Source organism: Danio rerio, chromosome 17, assembly GCF_049306965.1.
Source record: "Danio rerio strain Tuebingen ecotype United States chromosome 17, GRCz12tu, whole genome shotgun sequence".
Lineage (NCBI taxonomy): Eukaryota > Metazoa > Chordata > Actinopteri > Cypriniformes > Danionidae > Danio > Danio rerio.
Genome location: NC_133192.1, coordinates 17,545,172 through 17,558,284, shown reverse-complemented (window position 1 = coordinate 17,558,284; position 13,113 = coordinate 17,545,172).

Genomic DNA, 13,113 nt, shown 5'->3' with positions numbered 1-13,113 from the left:
ATACTAATCCAAGGATTTTTTTCTGATTTTATAAATTCTTTTCTCATCTGTAGCAACAGTTTTGAGAGGTGTCTTGACTATTCCGAGCCACATTTTAAAAAACTTGAGCAAAAATATGAAATGCCATCTGACCAATTTGTTAACTTTTACTCTCGGCATGGAGCACTTTAGGACAAACAAAGTGTGAAATATAAAGACAGATTGTGACGGGTGTTTGAGAAACACTGGTGTAGCCGGTTGTATATTGGTTTTGTTGCCTGGTGAATGCAGCACACCTTTCCCAAGCCACTATTTGGTGTGTGTCTCACTACATTTGACATAATGTCAGTCTCTGTTCAGGATAATTTCAATTTAATTGACATTTCCAGCAAATCATCACTGTGTGAAGACTCGGCTTTGCAATTGATTGCAGTGGATTTATTAATACACATTGAACTCAGTGTGCAAGGTTTCTGTGCATGATTAATTTTAAGGATAACCAATATAAAAAAGTGCATACAAAAATGTATTTAATCAAAGATATCTGCTCACTAAATAAGTTTTTTTTTTAGGTCAGTATTAAGTTTTTATGTTCTAACTATTGAGGGCAAGTGTATATGTGTTATATATGTGTATATACACATAAACACACTGAGACACAATAACTTTGAAGTGGTCTATTATTATTTTGCTAGAGCTGTATACCCATGTAAATCTGCTTTTCAATTGGAAACCAAAAAGTTGGACCATTTCAATTTAGGCATTTTGGTATGACTTTATTTTGATTGTGCCTTTTGCACACTTTGTTGACTGTTACATTGCATCTACATACCAATTAGTTCTCATTTGAGTATTAGTAGTCTGTCTGCTTAATATCCGCTGACACTGCTTCACCAGCGGACATTCAACTGACTATAAGAAACTTTGCAACTACATGTCAGCTTAGACTAACCCTAACACCAACCTAACAGTTTACTAAAACTCTAATGAGAATCAGTTGCCATATAGTTTCAGTGTAACTTGTAATCAACAAAATGTTTTAAAGGGACCATCAAAATAAAGTAATATCTGCATTTACATAAAATGTGTTTGTGTGTCTAAAACAGCTTAGGACAGTGTGCAATAGAATTGAACAAAACACAAGGAGTCTTAACATTTTAATTTAAAATAGTTTTTTTTAATAACATTTTTTAAATAAGTTATTTTAATTTCATGTCATCTGAAAAGTGTCTGAGACACACAAAAATAGTGCAATACACATAGAAACAGCACTTTTTATTGTGTCAAGAGTCTTCTGAAAGTGTAGCATGCTAATCAAAGCATCAGATTAAAATCATACTACTTCCCTGCTGATAAAAAAAAAAGCTTGGATAATTATTCTTCCCTTTGCTAATATAAATGTGAAATATTTTTGTTTTGTTTTTTATATGCAAAAACCTTCCCTAGTTTCTTTTTAACGTGAAACATCTTCATATGATTGAAATTACAGGATTTTGAATAAAACAAAATGCTTTTTTTTTTTTTTTTTTTTTTTTTTTTACACACCAGTAGCTGTGAACCTGGCGAACATTAATTCTGGACTCTGTTTGTGACCGTAGAAGTTGCATAGGATTGTTGTTTGCAGTACCATAACCGGCCTGCTGGCTTCAGCAGTTACGTATTGCACTTTGAATTCCCGGCGGCGACTTATTTTTTGCGTTCCTGCCGCTACACAACTGTGCATATCTGCAGGGAGGTGTCGAAGACCGTCTGAAATGGACGCCTACAGTGCTCGTGAAGATTGTGCCATTATATTTCAGCATTAGCAGACTAGGAAAAATCAGCCGGGCTCTTCTGCGGGCCTCTCGAAAAAGCAATCAGCCGTTTATTGGAACGTACAGTATCTATATATGTATAACCTCAAAGTGTTCTGCTCAGCCAATAACTGTGCGAATGTTTCAGCAGCACGCGGCTGGAAAAAAAAAACAAAAACATTGTAGCATTGGGGGTTTTTCTTTTGTCTCAGCGAACGGGAAAAACACTTGACAATCAGGGTGACGACGTTCCAGTAGAAAAGCCTGTTGGTGTTTGCCCACGTGTTGAAAATAAGGGGTTGCTCTAGAAAGTGATGATAAACTAAAAGTCCTTCCATAGGGATTGATGAGCGTTATTTCCCTAATTAAAGTGGATTTAACCACTCTAATAAATATCCCAATGTAATGTTTGTTTTTGTTGAATAATGTCACTTTATATAAGGGGGAGGGTTTTGGTGCTTTGGGTTCTGTGCCCTAACATACAGTCAAGTGAAAATGTTAAGACACCCTATTAAATTTGATGATTTTCCATATCAGGACGTAAAACAAACAAAGTATAGGGTGCTTGGCATGTCTTAAAACTTAAAAGATAAAACCTGAGATGAACGATATCGCAGGACATAAAAAAATGTGTCATTATTTATTTATTTATTTATGTATTTATTTTAATTTTAATTTTTAATTTTAATTTTATTTAATTTACTTAAGATTTTTCAAAGTTTTTTTTTTTACTGAACCCTTTACCAACCATTTAACCCCTTACAAAGGAGGAATTAGATAAAATAGTAATGAAATTATAAAAAATCTATTAAAAGAAAGTAATTAAAATAAATAAATAAATAAAAGGTATTGCGTCATAATTACTTTTCAGGGGATACATTTGTACATCAAGTTACATTGTGTTACAATGTAATTACCTCAAATTACTGTGTTGATAGGCAAAGTAATCTCTAAATTCATTCCTTCATTCATTTTCTCCTTGGCTTAGTCCCTTTACCAATCCGGGGTCGCCACAGCGGAATGAACCAGTGAACGCGAACGCAGGGAGAACTTGCAAACTCCACAGAAATGCCAACTGACCCTGCCGAGGCTCGAATCAGCAACCTTCTTGCTGTGAGTTGACAGCACTACCTACTGCGTCGTCTAACCTCTAAATATACATATCTAAATATGTCGTTATACTTTTCCACCTGTTCAGAAAAATATCAGTCTTCATTTGTAGACATGCAGTCATTAACTATTTATTTTCAAACATTTTTCCAAAATTCTTGAATCTTAAGACAGTCCCAAAAAATGTGGGTCTGATCATCTTTACCAGATTTTCTCCAACACAAAGCAACAGATGGTCCTTTTACATATGTAGAAATTACAAAAGGAGTATTAAAGTACCTCATTTTTACTTTCCAATCTAATTTCTTTCATAATTGACTATTAATTCCTTTATGACATCCTTCACATAACTTAATCCAGACCTTATCCTCAATAATGGTATTTAGTTCTAGTTCCCATTTTCCTTTAACGTGATCTGTATTTTGTATAATATTTGTTACTAATGTGTCATCATGTATTTAACAAAAAAAGAGTCGTGATACTCTGTTAAAGAGTTAGTTCTTAGTTCTTTTGTTGTCCCCACACAAATCTATTAACTTCATCATTTTACAAATTTAAGTGGATTGAACATAAAACAATTTGAAAAAACGTAAGAATTGTGTTGGTTTCACTAATTGTAAATGAGTAGTTTGAACAAGCAGCAGAACTTTTTTTTGAGCGTAGAAAAGTCATGGGTGACACTATGAAACCCTAAAAAAATAATGATTTTCTGTTTGATCTCATCGGGTAGCGTTTACACTAATGCATTTCCTACTCCAGCATCTCAATAATGCTGCACGTTCTGTTTCTGGTCTTTCGGGCTACTGTGTATCGTTTCCATATTCAGCAAGTCCTGGTCATATGACCATTACACGACCAGTAGACTGCAGGTACTGATGCCGGTAAATATGCGCATGACCAGTGAGCTTAAATGTCACATGTCATCTCTTTTAGGCTGTATAATGTTGTCGGGGATCATTTTTCTAAAATGCAATTAAAAACGCTAGTCTGGATGAGGAGTGTTTTCAATCTAAAATGACTTTACAACAGAAATGCACTAGTGTAAATGCCCCTCAGTCTCCAATCCTTATGCACAGCTCTCACCACAGTTTCACTTTTGTTAAAGTTACGACACATTTCCACTAGCACACTGAGAGTGCAGCGAGTATTTTCAATCATTCATATGGAAGATGAGCGTAAACTGTCACGCTATGCATTAGGGGATTGAAAGTGGCATGAGGAAAGCATTAAGAGTAGCAGACTTTGTTTTCCTTATGCAAATATCAAGTGAAAAACACCAGGTGGCAACCAATCACTGTGAAAAGTAGGCAAGGCAAGATGTTGACATGTTTCTGAGTGTTTGCGGAACTGGATTGTTGAGCTGAAATCACTTACATGAAAACTACTATGAGAATGTGATCTTCAACTCTCAGTTTTCACAACCATCTTGAACCATGTATGCCTGTGTGTTTATGCATTAATCCCTTGCATGTGTAAAGATGTAAACATGCTGTCTTCCACCTAATTAAAACAGGCATGTTTTGCCATGAATTTGATATCACAGAGCAGTGGCATTGTAGTGTTGCCAGTAGCACTAAGCGCAGATTGAACACCGTTTTGAAACCATATCGTTACACCTGGTGTCCACACTACACTGGTGTTTTAAACCTGGAAAAAGGTTGCTTTGAAAATGCTAAAAGAGAAGCTCATTTTTGTTGTTGTTGTTGTTTGGAAACGTTGGTGCTTAGTGTCAGTGTAGACGAAGTTTACAACAAAAATGAACTGATTCTAGATTGAATAATGCAGGGCCGGCAGCAAGGAATCATAAGTACGTGATCCTGTCAAAATTAGTTTATAAATAAACTTCACATATGACCATTATACAACCAGTAGACAGATGCTGGCAAAATACACGCATGCCCAATGAGTTTTAGCCATGAGCCATGCATTTTAGACTGTATTGTAATGACAGAGATTGTTTTTTCTGAAAAACTTCAACAACAAAACGCAACATTATAACAATTCTTATCCCTGTTTCAGAATAAAACAATCGGTCGACAGCCGTGAAAGCACCCTTAGTCTCTGATGTTCCTGTAGTGTGTATATGTAGTTTCAGCTTTGAACACCCCACTAATAATGCTTTCTAGCTCTTTTAAATGGCCCCTTTCACTTTAAATTCAAATGAGATTGGCCTCTTTTTCAAAAGAGGGCGGAGCTTTGTGGCAGATGCAAAACAGGGCTAATGTTATCTGTGTGAAAAACTGACATTATCTTCCGTGGGTGAAAACTCTAATGGTGGACGATTGCTTCTCATCTAGGGCTGTTTGTTAATGATGGAGAGATCGCCACAAATGGGCTGGGCTTTCCCGCTCTGACGTGTACAAATGGAGAATGCCAATCAAAGTGTTTCTGCAGAATGTTTGTGTATGGTGTGATTATAAAAAAAAATACAATCAGTTCATTTTTTGCCATTCAGATGCTGGTTATATTCACACACTGTTACAACACAGCTGTGTTTAAACCCCAAGTAAAAGTGATTTTTGCATAATAGGTCCCCATTAGGTGCTATAAAGATATTTTGTACATTCCCAACTGAAAATATAACAAAACTCAATTATTGATTAGTGATTTACATTGCTAAGCACTTGTTTGAAAATTATTACATCCCAATTTTTCATCCCAACAAGCTTATTTATTCAGCTTTCATATGACACTTAGATCTCAATTTTATTATTATTTTTTTTAATTGACCCTTTTAACTGGTTTTGTGGTCGAGGGTCAGACGTTGTTGTTCATCTGAGGTTATAATTTCTAAAGTTTAGGACCTGCCAAAGATCAAAAAATACCTTGATATGGAAAAAGTGTAATGTCTTAGTGTGTCAAACATTTTCACTTGACTGTACCTTTTATTTTGTTCCTGTGTATCTGGTACTGTTTGAGAGAGCGAAAAGAGGGATGGACTCGTTCAGGTTATTTTTCTTTGTGCTTCAGAATTGAAATATGGTGCTTGTTTAAAAAAAAAAAAAAAAAAAGGAAAGGAGATGCTAACCACACGTCCTCTTTTACAGTCTTTCCTCTTTGCCTTTTAGGAAGCTGCTTTCTGTGTGAAATGCACATCATCGCAGTCACAAATAAGCTTTTCTTTTTTTAGACTTCTCAAAACAGCTATCGGATGACAAACCTGTGAAAATGATCAGCTGCTTCAAAAGTTCTCTCAGACTGTCTGAAATTCGAGCATTTCAACTCATAAACACTCATTTGTTCCTATTGAGCGTGGATCGATTGCACACTAGCTAGCAAACAAGCCGAACGTGAGTTTTAAACATCCATCATGAGCTTCAGCCTTAATGCAAGTATTTTTAAGCACTTAACATGTGACGACATATCTGTGAAAATGAACTCTTTAAGTTAACGCTAATGTTAAATCTGCATAAGCTTAACATTGTGCCGTCAAATGTATTGTATGTTAGGATGGACTAGTCATTAGAAATTCAATTTCTTGTTTTGTAAGCCCATTAAATGGGACTTGAATTACCTATGTTTTGTTGAAATGTTGAGTTTTCATTCGACTTAAACACACAATGTCTTGCTTGATAATGTGGCTGGGGCTTTTTGACACACACTTTTGAGATTGTTTGTCTGACTGAAATTTTTGAAGTTATACACACCCCGTGTAGTGTGACACCAAGCACTGCCAAGTAAGGATGTCACAAAAAAGAGCCACTTTAAAGTCCCCAAGAAATCAAAACTAACCCGGCTAAACTAGTTTTGTGGTGAACAATTCATCTGTGTATGTCATTTAAGAAAAAAAAAAATGCCATTCCTAACTTTATTGAAATCTTAAAATCTTCTGTTTTCTTCAGTTGTCAGATTATGGAAGTCTTAGTAATTAGGGGTGGCTAACATATTTAACCAGGCTGCTCCAACGGTCAGTTTTGTCAACAAACAGAAATAGTGAGGAGGAGGTGTCTGTTAAGCTGTAATAACTCTTCCCAAACCTTTTTCTCCATCTTTCTAAATGAAATGGATACTTTGCTACATCCATTCAGCTCACAGTAGAAAAACAAGCCACGCCCACTGGTTTCTTATTTAATATTTCAAGTTTGTAAGGATTGCGTCACAATATGAAAAAAAAAAAAATGGTCACAGCTTCCAGTTCCTGGGGACTTTAAGGAAAACTCCATAAAAATAACAATAATCAATTCTGATGCAAATGCGTTTAAATGTTTTACATAAAAACAGCAATATTAATATTATAATTAAACTGTTTGGGTTGACATCAAAATTTTTTTAATGAATTTTATGAAACTATAAACTATAAAAACTTAAGGCCTCAATTCGACTCAATTATAATTTTAAACCTGAAAAGAAATTCAATTCAAATCTACTTTCATTAAAAATTAAGCTGTGCGTGTAAAATTCTGTTGTAAGGCACTGCAAAAAGGGGCGGGATTAAACAACATGATTAGACTTTTAGGCGTTTGGTCCATATTTAAAATTTCTGGCCAGAGGTTATGTTTTGACCGTTGTCGTGATGCGATTTCGAAGGTCAAAGTTCACCAAGCTTGAACTTTGCAATGCAGTGAACTTCGAAACTGTGTGTCTCCTCCAGGATTTTTTGGCGGCAGGCCTTTTTTTTTTTTTACAGAGATCTACCAACTACCTGTGGTGTTATTTCAACGATAAATGTTGTGTGTGCAGTAATACAAGTCGAGAACACATTTATAGCCAACGAGCATACAAATCTCTTTGCTTGCACGCCAATATCCTCTGCTCGTGCACAAAACTTTTTGCACGCCCTCAAATATACGCTGCTCAAGTGCAGATCTTCTTGTGCGCTCTCAAATAAACGCTGCTGAAGTGCGATTTAGTGCGTTTATGTAACGAGTATGTCTCCAACATTTATTAGATTTGCTAGGAATATTTATGAATGTCTCCAATAGACCTACAGAGCGGTATTAATGCATCCTGAAGTAAAGTGAATGGCTATACGTCGTGTTTGCTGGACTCACGCATCTGTCAGTCAGTCAGTCAGCACGCCACCTTAAAGGGTTAAACAAATGACGCACAGCACTACGGTTACAGAAAAGTTTGTGCTGTTATAATTCACTTACCTTTTAATACTTTTTGGTGCGATTATCACCCGCTATAAAAAAAGACGATCGTTTTGAATGAAAAGCTGTAATGTAGCCGTGGCGGGATCAATTTTGGCTTGGCGCCTCGCCAAAGAAGGATGAATGTAGCGGAAACCATGAAACCTGTCGCACAACCTTGCGTTTCGGGTCTGATGCATTCGCGTGCGTATGAATAAAAAGTCTAGCGGGGCGAAAAGTCTAGTGGGACTGCAGCTTTAGATTTTTTTTGAAAATTACATTTTTAAAGACAACTATCCAGCAAAAATAAATAAATAAAATCCTATCATCATTTTAAGATGAGATTTTGTTGGTTTGTTTGTTTGTTACAACCTACAAATTTTAAACGGCTTCCGCCAACCCAACACAATCCCACGGCAAGTCGTAACTTTTTGATTAAGAATTTACATGTTTGAGCCCTTTGATTTAGAATGATTTGCTCTTCTCCCAGTGATGGTTGGGTTTAGGAGCAGGGTTTGGTGCCACGCCTCCTTTTTTAAATTCATACATTTTGTACAACTGAACTTTTACGAATTAGCCACTAAACTGACAAAACGTAAATAGTAATGTTTCCTCGTGAGATCAGGCTGGCCAACCAGAGGGGAGAAATCTACTTTTGGTATAAAAATTTATATTTTTTATAAAATAGCAACCCTTAATTTGCACACATTTTTGAAACTGGAAAAAATAGTTGGTTTTTAAAACAAATTAAAATCTGCTGTCGTTACAATTGTCTCTGAAAATGTCATCTATAAAACTACAACAAAAGTTTTGGCTAACAGAAATCAAGATGAATTTTATACCATCTCTTACATTATTGGCCAACAGATCACAATGCATGTACTAAAATTACAACCTACAAAACTTGACAAATCATGTAGCATTCCTATAAAATTACAGCCGATAAAAATTTCCGCAACTTATTTTTTCTCTCCAGTTTTAATTTTAAGACTTCGATTATCACTGGAGAAATTAAGCACAATGCAAACAATTTACATAAGTTGAATTTAAGTAAATAATTTGAACATTACTGAATTTAATTTGTTTAAATCCAGCCCATTTAAACTGTCTACAAACACTTACCTTAAAAAAATCCAATTAAACATTTTTTTCAGTGCAGAAATGGTCAAAATATATAGCTATTGTGAATGTGACAACTAGCCCCAGTCTCTGAGTTTTATTTTTATTTCCATTAACTATATACTATTATAGCAAGCCAATAAACAGGATTGCAAACTGCCAGTCAAACACTGAGCTCAGAAAAGTGTAGAATGGTCCCTGAATTGAGGCTTTGCAGACCCCAGTTTGAGCTTGCACAGCAGTGCTGTAGTCTTGTATATTTTCTGATAGGATATAACGTGTACTAACACAGATCCCTCTCTCAGAAACAGTTCACTCACTTACCCAGAAGTCTTTGTTAAGCTAGTGACGGAATGTGTTTGTGAACGAATGAGGGAACACTTCGACTGTGTTTTTAATCTGTCCATGTTCAATATGTGAATATATGAAATATATATAAATATATAATTATATTCTATGAGTATAAAAATATATCACTGTTGTATTAACTTGAAATAGTCTAATCATGTATCTCTTATTACAGAATTTAGTGCCTTTTTTGGACAGTAGACTGTTCTGTAATTAATATGTAGTATAAACGCATATGCTTTGTTACTTTTTTAAGTTTTGTTTTGACACTTTTGTTTCGTTCGTTCTTAAGTTGTTTTTAGTTTAGAACTGTAAACCTTCTAGAGAATAAAGATTTAATGAGCTGAAACATGGTGACTTGGTTTTTATTTGTCGATTCATGATCTTGCCTTTCAATTAAGGATTCAAACAGATCCATCCAGCAAAATATCTTCCTAAATAAAATACTGAATAAATAAATGCATTGATTATAGCCTAAATGACAATGCTGAAAAATGTACATATACCCTAGTCAATATAGCAAAGGCTAAATTCAGGTACTTTCATTTAAATTACAGTTATAATGAATAGTGCGCAAACTTTTAATGACAATTATGTTTTTAAAATGAAGCAAATTGTACTGTAAAAATCAAGCCCAAGTACCATTACTTACCTAAAAATGTAGTGCAAGTAGATAAAAAGTACCTGTTGTAAATATTACTCACTGTATGAGTAAACAGTAGCCCTTTTAAAAGTATTTAAGAGTAGTGAGCAGTGAGTATTACACTGTAAAAAGCTGATGCATTTGCATGTAATTTGTGGATGTGTAAACTTAACATTCTGTAGTGCATTTAGTTATTGCCCAGCAGGCACACAATGTCATTAGATGTTAATAATAGGTTAAATTTAAGTCGTGATGTCAGGGGTCCAAAATTCAATGTCTAGCCAGCGTCTAAGGACGTTATTTTTTTCCAATAATGACGTCAAATGACGTTGATATTTGGTCGATTTGAGGTTGTGTTGGAAAGTGACTAAAATCCAATGTTGAGCAAACATCTTAAACCCACATCATATTGACGTCAAATACTGACATTTATTCATCAGGTATCGCAACCAAAATGCAACGTCTGATAGACGTCATAGTGGTAACGTCCACACAGCGTCAAGCTATTACATCATTAGACGTTGATATTTGGTTGATTTTAGGTTGAACAAAAATAAAAATATACGAAGTCCCCAAGACATTGGGTAGAACATCATTCTGACGTCCAGTTGATGTCCTGCTGGATCATTAAGGCAATTTCGGTCATCATACAATAAACATCCGTCATCTTCTCATTAGTGTCATGCATCCAAACCAAGCGTCACCAAACTTGTTCCTGGAAGTCCGGTGACCTGCAGATTTTAACTCCAACCTTAATCAAACACACCTGAACAAGCTAATCAAGTTCTTACTAGGTATACTGTACTTGAAACACCCAGGCAGGTGTGTTGAGGCAAGTTGCTAAACCCTGCAGGGCACCGGACCTCCAGGAATGAGATTGGTGACCCCTGATCTAAACAGTCTCTGGGTCATTGCGTATAAAGATTTCGGACATCTTCTTGGACACTTTTAATACTTCCAAACAGTTTGCTGCATTTATAAAGTGTCCAATGTCTTGAGGTAGTTCATTATGATGAGATTTACTTTCTAGGCGTGATTTGATTGGACAGAATTCACAGGACTGATTTTTCTAATAACAAGAAAAAAAATATAGTAACTGCAGGTTGAAGGAGAGTAGTGGAGTAAAATAACGATACTGCACTAAAATTGTACTCAAGGGAAAGTAAAAGTTTCACATTTTTAAAACTTAGTAAATTACAATTTCTGAGGAAAAAACTACTTGAGTATTTGTAATGTTACTTTTACCCACTGGCTGGTTTAGTGCACCGTATATCTACAATTTTTAAGCCAACTATGAAGTCGAGTGAAAATGTAATGCAGTGCCTACTTTCCTCTAGTTTGCCGAACTGCTTTTTTGAGCTAAATATCCCATCCAGGCTTTCTTAATTTGTTTCCGTCTACGAAGCAAGCATGACGTGAATTTCGGTAAGTTCTTCGGCCTACGTTATGATTCTCGTTTATTTATTTAGTCCTGTAGTTGTAAATCAGAAGAGATGATGAGATGATTTCAATGCCAGCTTGAAGGGCTTGACTGGATGTGGTGAAGAATAGCCTATATCTGTGGCGACACATCAAAAAGTCGTTGTTTTGTGAAACGTTAATCTTGAATTCTCAGCCACTCAATATTTTTTGGTAAAAATGATACAAATTTCTTTTTTAACTGATAATATTACCTTACAGAATAATTATCGCACACCTCAAAGTTATTTTGGATTTTTTCTGTTAGCCTACCTTAAAGGGATAGCTCACGCAAACATGAAAATGTAACGTTAATGTTACTTGGGGACTTTAAAGAAAAAAAAAGTTTTTTTTCTGTTGAACAAGATATTTTGAAGAAAATTAGAACTCAGTAACGACATCTATTGTGTGAAAAACACAATTAGCGGTTTCCAACATTTGTCAGAATATCTTGTGTTCAACAAAACAACAGCAAAACTATATTATACGTACTTGCAATTAAAATACAGAAAACGTTTGGCATGATGTCAAGATATAAAAGAATCACAGAAAATAAATCAGGCCTGTACCCAGCCTGGTGAAAGGGGTGGTTCTTTTTTTCTCAAATAGGGGACCTTTTTGTAGGTATTTGCCTCATTTTGTATTTTTGAGGTATATAAATACTGCATTTTAGTGACATTTTTAGCACTTATTTTTTTGGTTGGGGGGGGGGGGGGGGGGGTTATCATAACCACACTTTTTGAGGTACCAGAGATATTTCCTAAATATTTAGAATAAAGAAATAAAAAAATACAAATTAATTTCACCAAATATTACTACAAAAAAAGGAATGTTAAAGTTTTAAATGGAAAACTGTAGCCCATTGTCATTTATTTGGCAAATAACAAACTAGCCAGCACGTTCAATATTCCTCAGTCAGAATTTGTCTATTTCAATAAAAATTATTAAAAGATTTTGAATAAAAGTTACTTGTAAAATGTTTTTTCTACCTAAAAACAACAGTGGCGAATAAGACTTCTCTTACGTCAGATATTGTCTATTTTCTTGCACAGCTGGATGGATGGATGAAAAACATTTCTTAGCAATGGCCAAAATTACTTAGCTGAAGTCACACCGAAGCTACAGCCAACAAAGGATTCCTCTTGGTACAGCACTTATCAATGGCCCAATATTTAATTATATTTTATCAATATTTTCACACTTAAGAAATGCAATGCAATAAAAGATGGGAACTCTATATCATTGTTTATGGAAGTGTCCTTTGGGAGAAAATTCTAAACCTTTTATTCATTGTATAAAAAAAAAGATACATCTACAGTAAATGTCCAAAAACTACTTATTCTAAATATTTATCCTATTATAAACGAAGTACATGTTAAAAGCTACTAAAATCAACAAAGCCAGTGTTAAAACAATATATAATATCATATGATCAACTGGCTTGTAATAAGTGTGAAGTAAATGACGACGATTGTCTGTTTTAGGTGAACCATCCCATTAAAATTAAGGTCAATAGAGCAAAGACTGCGCTCCCTAAAATCTAAGGAAATACCCCAAGTATAATAAACCATTAAAAGTAATGACACATCTG